Raw genomic sequence first — 15504 nt, 5'->3', positions numbered from 1 at the left:
GATGACATATACGATGACATGGGATGACACAGGATGACATAGAATGACATGGGACGACACGGGATGACATATATGACGTGGGATGACACAGGACGACATGGGATGACATATATGATGACATGGGATGACACAGGATGACAAATATGATGACATGGGATGACACAGAATGACATATATGATGTGGGATGACACAGGATGACATGGGATGACATATATGATGACATGGGATGACACGGGATGACATATATGATAACATGGGACGACACAGGTCAACACAGGATGACATATATGATGACATGGGATGACACGGGATGACAAATATGATGACATGGGATGGCACAGAATGACATATATGACATGGGACGACACAGAACGACATGGGATGACATATATGATGACATGGGATGACACAGAATGACATATATGACATGGGATCACACAGGACGACATGGGATGCCATACAGAACGACACAGGATGCCATATAGAATGACATGGGATGACATATATGATGACATGGGATGACACGGGATGACAAATATGATGACATGGGATGACACAGAATGACATATATGACATGGGACAACACAGGACGACACGGGATGCCATACAGAACGACACGGGATGCCATATAGAATGACGTGGGATGACACGGGATGCCATATATGCTGACATGTGATGACACGGGATGCCATATATGCTGACATGTGACGACACGCGTGTTGCGGTGCCCTCACCTGCTCCGGGAGGCACTCGGGGGCGGCAGGTCGGATGTTGGCCATGAAGGGGCTGCCCGCGATGTCCTGCTCGTCGCACACCACGTGCACCGCGTAACCGCCCGCCTCCGTCGGCCAATAGCGCACGTCACACGAGCCGTCACCGCGGTCATCGCACTCGATCTTGGCCTGGGATGGACCCTCGATAGAGAAACCTGGGGGGATAGGGGGAAATGGGGGAAAAGGGGGATAAAGGGGGAGTAAAGGGAGAAAAGGGGCGTAAAAAAGGGGAAAAGAGTTGGGTAAAAAGGGGAAAAAGGGGAAAAGGGGGATAAAGGGGGATAAAGGGGAGAAAGGGGTAAAAAATGATAAAGGGGGCAAAAGGGGTACAAATGGATAAAGGGTGGCAAAGAAGGGAGAGAAAAGGGTTTAAAAAAAGGGGAGAAGGGGGTTTAGAAATGGGGGATGAAGGGGCGAAAAAGGGGGGTAAAAAGGGGATAAAGGGGCAAAAAGGAGAAAAGGGGGTAAAAAAAAGGGAGAGAAGGGGGAAAATAGGGGGATGAAGGGGGAAAAGGGGTTTAAAAGGGGGAGAAAGGGGGGGAAAAGGGGGAAAAAGGGGGGGAAAAAGGGGATAAAGGACAAAAGGGGAGTAAAAAGGGGATGAAAGGGGGCAAAAATGGGGAAAAGGAGAAAAAAGGGGATAGGGGCAAAAGCAGAAAAAGTGGCGTAAAAAGGAGAAAAGGGGATAAAGGGCGTAAAAAAGGGGGAAAAGATGGGGTAAAAAGGGTGGGAAAGGGGGGAAAGGGGCGATAAAGGGGATTTAAAAGGGGGATAAGGTGGAAAAAGGGGTAAAAGCGGATAAAGGGGCAAAAAGCGCGAAGAAAAGGGGGTAAAAAAGGAGGAGACAGGGGTTTTTAAAATGGAGATGAAGGGGAAAAAGGTGGAGTAAAAAGGGATAAAGGGGCAAAAAGGAGAAAAGGGAAAAAATGGGAAAGAGTGGGTAAAAGGGGGCCCCCATCCCCATTTTACCCCCCACATCCCCATTTCCCCCCCCATTCTTCATTCCCCCCCCACCCATCCCCCCCATTCCCCATTTACCCCCCACCCCCCCCACATCCCCATTTCCCCCCCATTCTCGTCCCCCCCCTACCCCATCCCCCCATCCCCATCTTACCCCCCCAACTCCATCTACCTCCCCAACCCCATTTACCCCCCAAGCCCCCACACATCTATCCCCCTCCCCCAAACCCCATCTGCCCCCATCTCCCCTGACCCCACCCCATCCCCGACCCCATTTACCCTCCTGCCCCCCAACGCCATTTGCCCCCGTCCCCCATCCCATGTCCCCCCCTTTTGTCCCCCCTCCCTATCCCATATCCCCCCCCTAAACCCATCCCTCCCTATGTCCCCCCCATCCCATGTCCCCCCCCATTTCCCCCTCCTTATTCCCATGTCCCCCAACCCCATCCCCCCATGTCCCCCCCATCCCATATTCCCCCCCCATTTCCCCCTCCTGTCCCATATCCCCCCGCCAACCCCATTCCCCCCATGTCCCCCCCCCATCCCATATCCCCCCCATGTCCCCCCCATTCCCCAATCCCCCCCCTATGTCCCCCCCATCCCATATCCCGCCCCTATGGTCCCCCCATCCCATATCCCCGCCCATGTCCCCCCCAATCCCATATCCCCCCCATGTACCCCAAACCCCATGCCCCTCCTATGTCCCCCCAAACCCCATCCCCCCTATTTGTCCCCCATCCATGTCACCCCCATGTCCCCCCAACCCCATGTCCCCCCCCATTTTCCCCTCCTGTCCCATATCCCCCCCAACCCCATCCCCCCCTATGTCCCCCCATCCCATATCCCCCCCCATGTCCCCCCCATCCCATATCCCCCCCATTATCCCCCCCAACCCCATGTCCCCCCCCATTTACCCCTCCGTCCCCATATTCCCCCCCCAACCCCATCCACCCCCTATGTCCCCCCCATCCCATATCCCCCCCCATGTCCCCCCCATCCCATATCCCCCCACCCATGTCCCCCCATTTCCCCCTCCTGTCCCATATTCCCCCCCCTCCCATATCCCCCCATGTCCCCCCATCCCATTCCCCCCCATTTCCCCTCCTGTCCATATCCCCCCCAACCCCATCCCCCCATGTCCCCCCGCATCCCATATCCCCCCCCATGTCCCCCCATCCATATCCCCCCATGTCCCCCCCATCCCATATCCCCCCCATTGTCCCCCCCCCATCCCATATCCCCCCATGTCCCCCCTTCCCATATCCCCCCCATGTCCCCCCCATCCCATTCCCCCCATGTCCCCCCCCATTCCCTTTTCCCCCATTCCCCCCATCCCATAATCCCCCCCATGTCCCCCCCATCCCATTATCCTCCCCCATTTGTCCCCCCCAATCCATATCTGCCCCATGTCCCCCCAACCCCATCCCCCCCTATGTCCTCCCCATTCCCAGTATCCCCTGCCCATGTCCCCCCCACCCCATGTCCCCCCCCATTTCCCCTCCTGTCCCATATTCCCCCCCCCAACCCCATCCCCCCCATGCTCAACCCCCATCCCATTACCCCCCCATGTCCCCCCCATCCCAGACCCCCCCCCATGGTCCCCCCGCCATCCCAATCCCCCGCGCCATGTTCCCCCCCACCCCACATTCTCCCCCATATCCCCCCCCCCCCATGTCCTCCCGCACCCGCCATTCCCCCCCATCCCCCACCCTTATTTCCCCCCCCTCTCACCCAGTGTCCCCACGTCGGTCCCAATGGCCTCCACCACGAAATCGGCCGATTTCCCCACGGTGCCGCCGTGCAGCCCCGGGCCCCACGCACGACTTCTGAGCCCCCGCGGCCGGGGACACCTCCACCTCGAACGGGCTGAACGGCGTGGGGACACGTCACGTGGGGTAATGGGGTAATGGGGGCATGGGGGTTAATGGGGGCATGGGAGGTTAATGGGGGCAATGGGGGCAGGGGGCGGTAATGGGGGGGTTAATGGGGCCAGTGGGGGCGAGTGGGGTAATGGGGGCAGTGGGGTAATGGGGAGCAATGGGGGGCAGTGGGAAGGTAATGGAGGGGCAGTTGGGGGTAATGCGGGGCCAATGGGGAATGGGGGGCAGTGGGTAATGGGGGCAATGAGGGCAGTGGGCGGCAATGGGGGCAGTGGGGGGCAATGGGGCAATGGGCGTCAATGGGGGGGCAATGGGGCAATGATGGCAGTGGGGGGCAATGGGCAATTGGGTGGTAATGTGGGGCAGTGGGGGTTATGGGGGCAGTGGGGCGGTAATGGGGCAATGGGGTAATGGGCAGCAATTGGGTAGTGGGGGCAGTGGAGGGCAATGAGGAGCAATGGGGGGCAATGGAGGGCAAATGGGGCAGTGGGGGGAGTAATGGGGGTAATGGGGCCAGTGGGGCAATTGAGGCAATGGGGCAATGGGGGGGCAGTAGGGGGTATGGGGGACAGTGGGGCAATGGGGCAGTGAGGGTAATGGGGCAATGGGGGGCAATGGAGGCCGTTAAGGGGGCAGTGGGGCGGTAATGGGGGCAATGGGGGCAATGGGGGTTAAGGGGCAGTGGGGGGTAATGGGGGGCCAGTGGGGGCACATGGGGGCAATGGGGGGCAGTGGGCTAATGGGGCAATGGAGGGCAATTGGGGGCAGTGGGGTAATGGGGGTCAATGGGGCAGTGGGGGGTAAATGGGGGCAGTGGGGGAGTGCCATGTCACACAGGGCAGTGGGCAATGGGGGACAATGGGGGGCAATGGGGGGCAGTGCCATGTCAGACACGAGGGGCAGTGGGGGGGCAATGAGGAGAATGGGAGGGAATTAAGCGGCCAAGTGGGGCAATGGGGGCAGTGGGGGCAGTGGGGGGGCAATGGGAGTAAGATGGGGGCAGTGGGGACAGTAATGGGGGCAAAATGAGGGCAGTGGGGCACATGGCGCAGTTTGGAGTAAAATGGGAGACCAGTGAGGGGGCAATGGGGCGTAATGGGGGGAGCTGGGGTAATGGGCGGCAGTGGGGGGCGGGGGCATGGGGCAATGGGGGTAATGGGGGCCAATGAGGGCAGTGGGGGGCAATGGGGGCATGGGCGGCACGTAAGGATGCCAATGGACAGTCAAATAGGAGGGAGCAACATGGAAGATAAGGTCAACATGAGGCAAGGACAGTGGGAGAAAGGACCAATGAGCGCAAGAGACATATGAGGAACGACAAGGCAGTGGGAACAAGGACAAAAAAAGAGAGGAAATGAGAGAGGCTTGCAAATATGGGGCAATGGGGGGCAAATGGGTGCAATGGGAAAAAACGAGGATTAAAATGAAGGCGGCACAAATGATAAGAGGAGGTCAATGGGGAGCAAAGTGGGAGGGCAACGAATGGGAGGCCGATGCCAGAGAAGGAAAAAAGGAAAAGAAAGGTTAAATGAAAGGAGCAATGGGGCAGTGAAGAAAGGAAGAAAAAAGGAAGATTGAAGGGGCAAGATAGACAATGGGTAAAAGGCCGCACAAGAAAATGTCAAACACCAGAAGAGGCAATAGAGGAGAAAAAACAAGACAAAAAGGGTACATGAGAGGACCACAAAGGAGAAAAGGACCATGGGACAAAAAAAGGCCCTGGGAAAAAAAAAAAAAAAGAACGTGGGAGAGAGCCATGACCATGTCCGACCAGGAGAAAAGGGCCCTGAGACGACGACCCTGGAGGGAGACCAAGTGAAAAATGGAAGAAAGATCACCAAGATGGAGGCGACAGGGCACTAGGAAAGGAAGGACCAACCATGGTAGAACACGCACAGTGGGGGACAAGTAAAAGGAAGCCGTGGGAAAAGGCAGATGAGACGGCCAACATAGCGGCGCGTGGGCAGAGCAAGTGATAGGGGGACCGTGGAGACCAGACACATGGGCAGAGCCCATGAAAGGGGGCCGTGGGCGACAATAGAAAACAAAAAAAAAAAAAAAAAAAAAAAAAAAAAAAAAAAAAAACAGAAAAAAAAAAATGGGGGCAGGGGAAGCAAAGTGGGAGCCAATGAGAAAAGCAAGTGGGGACAGGGAACAATGGGGGGGCAGTGGGAGGAAGGCAATGGGGGCAGTGGTAGTGGGGCAAGTGGGAGAAGTATGGCAGAGCAAATGGAAGAAAAAGAGTAAATGGCAATGCGAGGCAAATGGGGGACAATGGAAGGTCCAAAAAATCGCAAGGGGCAATGGGAAAAAGGCAGATGGGGAAGGCAGGAACGGGGGGACAATGAGAGGCAAAAGGCAAAAGATGAAGGCGAAAAAGCAAATGGAGGCAGTGGGGGAAAATGAAGGAGTAATGGGGGGCAAGTGAAGGGCAGTGGAAGAGAGCCAATGATGCAGAAACAGCACCCCTGAAAACACAGGCGAGCCAAAAATAACAATAGAAAGGAGGAAGGACACTGGCGACCCTGGAGGAGGCACACTGAGCACGGCCGTGCGAGGCCACTGGGAAAGAGCACGCTGAAAAAAAGAGAGAAAAAGCACGTGGGGAAAAAAAAAAGGTCACATGGGGAGGCCGTAAGGCAGAAAAAAAAAAAAAAAGGCCGCAGGAAAAAAAAAAAAAAAAGAAGGGGGAGGGGGGGAGAAAAAAAAAGGCGAAAGCAAAAGAAAAAAGAAAGCCAATAGAGGAAACGAAGAAGCAATATGGAGGTGCCAATGGGAGGCTGAAGAGAAAAAGGCAACCTAGAGAGATCCTAGAGGCCCACTGCGAGAGCACCGCCTAGGGAAAGAAAACACAAGTGGGGAAGAAAGAATGGTACATAGGGAGACAGTAGAAGGAGCCAAAATGGAGAGGCAAAAACTGGAGAGAGAAGGACAGTGAGGGAAAAGCAAAGGTCCCAATGAGGGGGCATGTGAAGAAAAGGAAAAAAAGGAAAAAAAAAAAAACCAAAAAGTAATGGAGGGCAATGAGGGAAAAGAAGCAATGGGGGCAAATGAGAGGGGCAAAAATGAGGAGATGCTGGGAAAGGCAATGGGGACAGTGGTGCGAGTAATGAGCGGCAAGGGAGGAGCAGTGGGCAGTTGGGGGCAATGGGGAAAGGTAATGGGGGGCAAGTGACACATATATTCCCCCCAATACACCCATAGTATACCACATATATCGCCCCACCATATGATTCCCCCCATGTACACCCCATACACACCCAATATAGGTCCCCGCCCCCCATAACTATTCCCCCCATTACACCCCATATATTCCCGGTCCCCGCATATATCCCCATAACCACCCCAATAAATCATCCCCCCCATATAATTTGACCCTACACCCATATATCCCCCCCCATAATATTCCCCCCATACACCCAACGATCCCATAATCCCCCCCCATATGATTCCCCCCCCCATACCACCCATATAATACCCATATATCCCATTATATCCCACCCCATACAACCATAATCCCTATATCCCATATATTCCACCCATACACCCCATGTGATCCCATATACTCCCCCCATATATTCCCCCCATACACCCCATATATCCCATATATCCCCCCCCAATATATCCCCCCATACACCCCATATATACCCCCCCATATATTCCCTACCACCCATATATCCCCCCATTGAATATTCCCCCCAATACACCCATAATTCCAATATATCCCCCAATACACCACCATAATCCCATATATAACCACCCGCCATAATATTCACCCACTAACACCCCAAATATATTCCATATATCCCCCCCAAATAATATATCCCCCATACCACCCCATATATCCCATATATTCCCCCCAATACACACCCAACTAATCCCAATATCCCCAACCAATACACCCCATAGTACCCATATATCCCCCCCATATATCTCCGGCCCATACACCCATGATATCCACAAATATATCCCCCCATACACCCCCATTATATCCATACACCCCATATATCCCATATATCCCATATATTATCCCCCCATACCCCCCATATCCAACCTATATCCCCCGTACCTTAACGTGGCGAATGCCCGTACCCGCCCACACAACGTGGATGCAATGAAACGCTAGTGTTTGCCGAGGCCGCTGTGGGTCGATACTCGCACTCAGAGACACCGTGCAGCCAGCGCCGCAGCCGACCGACACCGGGACCTCAGAACCCTCTGAGGGAGATCAAACAAGCACGGGGTGACCAGAGCTGCCCCATAGCGGCCCATAGGAGACCCCAAGAGATGCCCCCACTAAGCAGCCCCATAGAACCCAAGAGCTGCCCATAGAACCCCAGAGAGACCCAGAGCTGCCATATAGGAACACCCCATAGAGACACAGAGGCTGCCCCATCAGCGGCCCCAATTAGAGACTCCCAGAGCTGCCCTCATAGGAGACCCATAGAGACACCGAAAGCATGCCCCAATAGCGCCCCATAGAGAACCCCCAAACTTAGAATAACCCACAGAGACTGACCCATAGCGGCCCCAATAGGGACCCCAGGCTGCCCCATATGGAAACCCCAAGAGCTGCCCCATAGAGACCCATAGCAGCCCCACAGCTGCCCCACAGCAGCCCATAAAGACCCCGAGAAGCGTGCCCCATAGAGAGGGACCCCCATAGCAGCCCCATAGAGAGAGACTCATAGCAGCCCCATAGAGAGAGGACTCCATAGCAGGCCCCATAGAGACCCCAGAGCTGCCCCATAGAACCCCAGAGCTGCCCCATAGGGACCCATAAGAGACCCCCCAGAAGCTGCCCCATAGGACCACATAGGAACCCCAGAGGCGCCCCCATAAGCGGCCCCATAGAACCCCAGAAGCTGCCCCATACGGCCCCATAGAGACACCAAGCCTGCCCCATAGCGGCACCCATAGAGCGGACTCCAGAGACGGAACACATAGGACCCCAGAGAGACTCCAAGAAGTGCCGCCCATAGCGGCCCCAGTAGAGACTCCAGAGCGCCCCAATAGCGGCCCCATAGAGACCCCAGAAGCAGCCCATTTAGGGAACCCCAGAGACTGCCCCAGAGAGACCCCATAGCAGCCCCACAGCTGACCCCATTAGCAGCCCCATAAAAGAACCCCAGAGCTGCCCCATTAGCAGCCCATCAGAGACCCCAGAAGCTGCCCCCATAGAGGGGACCCCACTAGCAGCCCTCCATGAGAGAAGAACTCCATTAGCAAGCCCCATAGACGACCCAGAGCGTTCGCCCCCATAGGGACCCCAGAGGGCTGCCCATAGAAGACCCCGAGGAGACCCAGAGATGCCCCATTAGCGGCCCCATAAGAGACTCCAGAGCTGCCCATAGAACCCCATAGAGACACCAGAGCCTGCCCCATAGGAAACCCCCATAGCTGCCCGCATAGGGACCCATAGGACACCAGAGCCGCCCATAGCCGGCCCCATAAGACCCCAGAGCTGCCCCATAGGGACCCCAGAGCAGACCAGAGGCTGCCCATAGCGGCCCCAATAGAGACCCCAGAGCTGCCCCATAGGGACCCCCAGAGACAAGACCCAGACGCTGGGCCCCATAGCGGCACCATAGAAGACCCTGAGCTGACCCATGAGACCCCATAGAGACTCCAAGCGGAACCATAGAACCACCATAGCAGACTCCAGAGCTGCCCCATAGCGGCCACCAATAGGGGACCCAGAAGCAAGCCCCATAGCTGGCCCACTAGAGACCCCAGAGCAGCCCACATAGAACCCAGAGCTGCCCCATAGGAGACCCCAGAGCTGCCCCATAGTGGCCCATAAGAAGACCCAACAGAGCAGCCCATAGAACCCCCATAGAGACCACCAGAGCTGACCCCATAGGAACCCATAAGAAGACACCAGAGCTGGCCCCATAAGAGGCCCCGAAGCTGCACCAGTAAGCGGCACCACATAGAGCACACAGAGACCGCCCCATAGCGGCCCCTTAGAGACCTACCAGAGCTGCACCATAGGAACCCCAGAGCTGCCCAGAGGGGAACACGCCATACCAGAGACCCAGAGGATGCCCAATAGCGGCCCCATAGAGAACCAGAGCTGCCCCCCATAGGAAACCCCACAAGCTGCCCCAATAGGGACCACCATAGAGACACCAGAGCCGCCCATAGCGGCCATAGAGACACCAGAGAGCTGCCCATAGCGAACCACCCATAGACTGCACCCATGGGACCATAGAGGACCCAGAGATGCCCCATAAGCAAGGCCACCATACGAGGACACCGGAGCTGCCCCATAGGAACCAACCATAGCTTGCCGCCATAGGACCCCATAAGACCCCAGAATCCCATAGCGGCCCTAAAGACCCAGCAGCTGCCCCATAAGGGCAACGCAAAGCCAGACACCAGAGGCCCCACATCAGACGCCCACATAGAAGACACAGAAGCCATAGGCCCACATAGGAACCCCAAGAGACACCAGAGCTGCGCCCATAGGAAGCCCCTAGTGCGCCCATAGGGACCCCATAGAGAGCCCCAGAGATGCCCATAGCGGCCCATAGAGACACCAGAGCTGCCCCCCCATGAAAGGGGCGAGGGGGGGGGGGCGCCCATAGGACCCCAGAGCTAGCCCCACAGGGAAACCCCACGAGCTGCCCCATAGCGGCCCCTAAACCCCAGAGCTGGACCCACATCAGGAACCCAGAGACATGACCCCATAGGAGACCCCATAGAGGAACACCATGAAGACTTGCCCCACATTAGGAAACCCCAGAGCTGCCCATAGCGGGCCCCAAGAGACCCCAGAGCCAAGCCCCGATTAGAGACCCCATGGCTGCCCATTTAGAGACCCTGGCTCCCCCCATAGTGGAACAACACCCATAGAACCCCAGAGCTGCCCATAGCCACTCAAGCCGCCCCAAGAACCCCCAGTCAAGTGGACGTCACCCCTAGCATATAGCGACTTCAATAGATCTTCTCATAGCCCCCCCACAGCCCCCCAAAGTCGTACCCCCCTGCCCCATAGCACCCACAGGCACCATACACACCCATAGCACCCATATAAGCACCCATAGCCAACGAAAACCCCATAGCCCCCAATAAGCCCCCACATAGCACCCACATGGCAACCCATAGCCCCCTATAGGCACCCACATAGCACCCGGTATAGCCACTCCATAGCCCCCACATTCGACCCATAGCAGCCCCAATAGCACCCATATAGCACCCCATAAGCACACACCACCCAAAATGAACCACCCATAGCCCCCATAGCACCCCATGGCCACCCACAATAGCACCCATAGCACCCGTTATAGCACTCACATAGCCCCCCACAACGACGCCCCGTAATTAGCCCCCATAGCAACCACGTATGAGGGCCCGCCCATAGCACACCCCAGCACCCCCACAGCCAACCCATAGCCCCCTATATCACCCCATAGGCACCCCATAGCACTCCCATAGCGCCCCACAGCGCCAACCCCAATAAGCGGCCCCATAGCGGCCCCCAATCAGCAACCCCTACTGAGCAGCCCATACGCCCATAAGCAACAACCTATAGCGCCCCATAAGCACGCCCAGCAGCGCCCATAAGCAGCCCACATCAAGCAGCCCCACAGCACCCCACAGCGCCCATACACCCATATAGGCACCCAATAGATATAACGCGACTGTATGAGCGCCCCGTATAGCACCCGAAATATGGCAACCCTATCCAGGCGACAATATGTAGTGCCCGTTCAATAGCACCCGCATAGCGACCCCTTTACACCCACTACCATATAGACCACCCCTGAGCAAACCGCAACACTCGGCAAATAGCCCCCCATATGAAACACCCGCATAGGGCACCCTTAATAGCCACTCCAATAGCCCCCCACAGACGCCACCCCATAGCACCCATCAGCGCGCCCATAGCGCCAACGACGACATGCCCCCCAGGTAGCCCCCCATGAATTAGCCCCATAGCACCCCATAGCCACCCCACAGCAACCCATAGCACCCCATAGCCCCCTATAGCACCCCATAGCACCCTATAGCACTCCATAGCCCCCCATAGCACCCCATAGCGCCCCATAGTGCCCCATAGTGCCCTATAGCACCCCACAGCGACCCATAGCATCCCATAGCGCCCTATAGCACCCCTTAGCACCCCATAGCCCCCTATAGCACCCCACAGCACCCCATAGCCCCCTATAGCACCCCATAGCCCCCTATAGCACCCCACAGCACCCCATAGCACCCCATGGCACCCCATGGCCCCCTATAGCACCCCATAGCACCCTATAGCACCCCATAGCACCCTATAGCACTCCATAGCCCCCCACAGCGCCCCATAGCACCCCATAGCGCCCCATAGCACCCCATAGCGCCCCATAGCACCTCATAGCACCCCACAGCGCCCCATAGCACCCTATAGCGCCCCATAGCACCCTATAGCACTCCATAGCCCCCTATAGCACCCCATAGCACCCCATAGCACTCCATAGCCCCCCACAGCACCCCATAGCACCCCATAGTGCCCCATAGCGCCCCATAGCCCCCCATAGTGCCCTATAGCACCCCATAGCACCCCATAGCGCCCCATAGCGCCCCATAGCACCTCATAGCGCCCCATAGCACCGCATAGCACCCCATAGCACCCCATAGCACCCCATAGCGTCCCATAGCGTCCCATAGCGCCCCATAGCACCCATAGCATCTCATAGCGTCCCATAGCGCCCCATAGCGCCCCATAGCGCCCCATAGCGCCCTATAGCACCCCATAGCACCCCATAGCACCCCATAGCGCCCCACAGCACCCCATAGCACCCCACAGCGCCCCATAGCACCCCATAGCACGCCATAGCACCCTATAGCACCCCATAGCCCCCCACAGCACCCCATAGCCCCCTATAGCACCCCATAGCACCCTATAGCACTCCATAGCCCCCCATAGCGCCCCATATCCCCCCCCGCCCCACTCACGCGGTCCCCGCACGGTGACGCGCAGTTCCCCGCTCCCGGCTCCGTTGGTGTGCACGCGGAAGTCGGCCGCCTCGTGCACGCGCACCCCCTTGGGCTGCAGCCCCCGGCCCCACGCGCGGCACGAGGACGGGCTGCACGCTGCAACCGGATGGGGGTCAGTGAGGGGGTACGGGGGTAATGGGGGGTCAATGGGGTACCTGGGGGTAATGGGGTAATGGGGTAAGTGGGGTAATGGGGGAATGGGGTAAGGGGTAATGGGGTGAATGGGGTAATGGGGGGTATGGGGGTAATGGGGTAATGGGGGTAATGGGGGTAAGGGGTAATGGGGGGATATGGGGGGTAAGGGGGTAATAGGGGTCATGGGGGTATGGGGTGAATGGGGGTAACTGGGGGTAAGTTGGGGGTATGGGTAGGGGTAATGGGTAATGGGGTAATGGGGTAATGGTGGTAAGGGGGTATATGGGGTAATTGGGGTATTTGGGGTCAATGGGGTAATGGGGTAATGGGGGGTACTGGGGGTAATGGGGTAAGTGGGGGTAATGGGGTAATGGGGTATGGGGTAAATGGGGTAAGGGGTAATGGTGGTACTGGGGTGATGGGGTAAGGGGATATAGGGGGAATATGGGGGTAATCGGGGGTAATGGGGGTAGATGGGGGTAATGGGGGTGAAATGGGGGTAATGGGGGTAATGGGGGGCAAGTGGGGTAATGGAGGGTAATGGGGGTAATTGGGGTAAGTGGGGGGTAATGGGTAATGGGTAATGGGGTAATGGGGGTAATGGGGGATATGGACAATGGGGGATAAATGGGGTAATGGGGGTCATGGGGGTTAATGGGTCAGGGGGTAAAGTGGGGGTAATGGGAACCTAATGGCGGTAAGGGGTAATGGGGGTAATGGGGTTGTATGGGGGTGTAGGGTGAATGGGTAATGGGGGGTAAATGGGGTATGGGGGGTATGGGGGTAATCGGAGGGTAATGGGGGGTAATCGGGGTAATGGGGGGGTATGGGGGTAATGGGGATATGGGGGTACTGGGGATGATGGGGGTACTGGGGGGTAATGGGAATGGGGTATGGGGGTGATGGGTAATGGGGTAATGGGGGTAATGGGTAATGGGGGTAATGGGGGTAATGGGGGTGATGGGGGGTAATGGGGTAATGGGGGGTAATGGGGTAATGGGTAATGGGGGTAAAGGGGTAAGGGGGATATGGGGTAATGGGGTGATGGGGTAATGGGGTGATGGGGTAATGGGGGGTATGGGGTATGGGGTAATGGGGTAAGATGGGGTATGGGGTAGATGGGGGTACTGGGGTCAATGGGGGATGTTGGGGTGCTATGGGGGATGTGGGGGGTCTGGGATGTGGGCGGCTGTGGGGGTTATGGGGACATGGGGGCTGATGGGGATGATGTGGGCAAATGGGATGTTGGGAGGAATGGGGTTGGGGGTGTGGGAATAGTGGGGGATTAGGGGCCTGTGGGGGTTCTGGACATGGGGGACAATGGGGGACTATGGTTTGGGCTATGGGGGGGTAATGGGGGTTGGGGGGATATGGGGGGTAATAGGGGATGTGGGGGTATGGGGACATGGGGGACAATGGGGGACTATGGGGGGCAATGGGGGACAATGGGGGATGTGGGGCAATCGGAGAATGGGTGGGATATACTGGGGCTATTGGGGGATGTGATGGGATATGGGATATTGGGGCTGTGGGGGGTAGGGAAGGGGAATGGGACATGGCGGGCTAATGTGGGGCTTTGTGGTTGTGGGCGGTTGTGGGGTTGGATTTTGGGTTGTGGGGTCACCCCGGGGGGTTGTGGGGTGGGACCCCATGGGGGGGTTGTGGGGTGGTTATGGCTGGCAGGTTTGTGGTTGTCATGGCAGGTTGTGGGGGTCAGGTTGTGGGCGGTTATATGGGGCAGGGTTGTGGTTGTAGGGCAGGTGTGGGCCGGTTTTGGGGTCGGTTGTGGTTGTGGTGGGTTGTGGTTGTGGTTGTGGGGCAGGTTGTGGTTATGGGGCAGGTTGTGGGGCAGGTTGCGTTTATGGGGCAGGTTATGGGGCAGGCTGTGGTTATGGGTCAGGTTATGGGTCAGGTTGTGATTGTAGGGCAGGTTGTGGGGCAGGTTGTGGTTGTAGGGCAGGTTGTGGGTCAGGCTGTGGTTGTAGGGCAGGTTATGGGGTCCCACCTTCAGCCACATGAACAGTGTACGGGCTGTGTGGGATCTGTGGGGCAGGTTATGGGGCAGGTTGTGGGGCAGGTTGTGGTTATGGGGCAGGTTATGGGGCAGGTTATGGGGCAGGTTATGGGGTCCCACCTTCAGCCACATTGACAGTATATGGGCTGTGTGGGATCTGTGGGGCAGGTTATGGGGCAGGTTGTGGGGCAGGTTGTGGTTATGGGGCAGGTTGTGGGGCAGGTTATGGGGCAGGCTGTGGTTGTAGGGCAGGTTGTGGGGCAGGTTATGGGGCAGGCTGTGGTTATGGGTCAGGTTATGGGTCAGGTTTCAGCCCCACCTTCAGCCACATTAACAGTGTATGGGCTGTGTGGGATCTGTGGGGCAGGTTATGGGGCAGGTTTCAGTCACCTTCAGCCACATTAACGGTGTATGGGCTGTGTGGGATCTGTGGGGCAGGTTATGGGGCAGGTTGTGGTTATGGGTCAGGTTATGGGGCAGGTTGTGGTTATGGGGCAGGTTATGGGGCAGGCTGTGGTTATGGGGCAGGTTGTGGTTATGGGGCAGGTTATGGGTCAGGTTTCAGTCCCACCTTCAGCCACATTGACGGTGTACGGGCTGTGTGGGATCTGTGGGGCAGGTTATGTGGCAGGTTGTGGTTATGGGGCAGGCTGTGGTTATGGGGCAGGTTATGGGGTCTCACCTTCAGCCACATTGACAGTGTACGGGCTGTGTGGGATCTGTGGGGCAGGTTATGGGGCAGGTTGTGGTTATGGG

The 15504-nt window shown here is 57.2% G+C and overlaps 1 long non-coding RNA gene across 2 annotated transcripts; it reads right to left on the bottom strand.

Annotated features, from left to right (window-relative positions):
- Window positions 1-7788: 7788 nt before the first annotated feature.
- On the bottom strand, window positions 7789-15472 carry LOC107307137. Of its 2 annotated transcripts, none has more exons than XR_001552344.2 (3): window positions 15431-15472; window positions 12558-12695; window positions 7789-7832 (listed from the first exon to the last, which is right to left on the bottom strand). It is a non-coding gene; the product is annotated as an uncharacterized LOC107307137 (long non-coding RNA). The 2 variants fall into 2 exon arrangements; XR_004305779.1 differs by lacking the exon at window positions 15431-15472 and adding an exon at window positions 14869-14910.
- Window positions 15473-15504: the final 32 nt, after the last annotated feature.

The sequence above is a fragment of the Coturnix japonica genome, unplaced genomic scaffold (genome assembly GCF_001577835.2).
Source record: "Coturnix japonica isolate 7356 unplaced genomic scaffold, Coturnix japonica 2.1 chrUnrandom491, whole genome shotgun sequence".
Taxonomy (NCBI): Eukaryota; Metazoa; Chordata; class Aves; order Galliformes; family Phasianidae; genus Coturnix; species Coturnix japonica.
The sequence above is the reverse complement of the archived record's forward strand: the minus strand, read 5'-3'. Positions and strand labels throughout refer to the sequence as shown.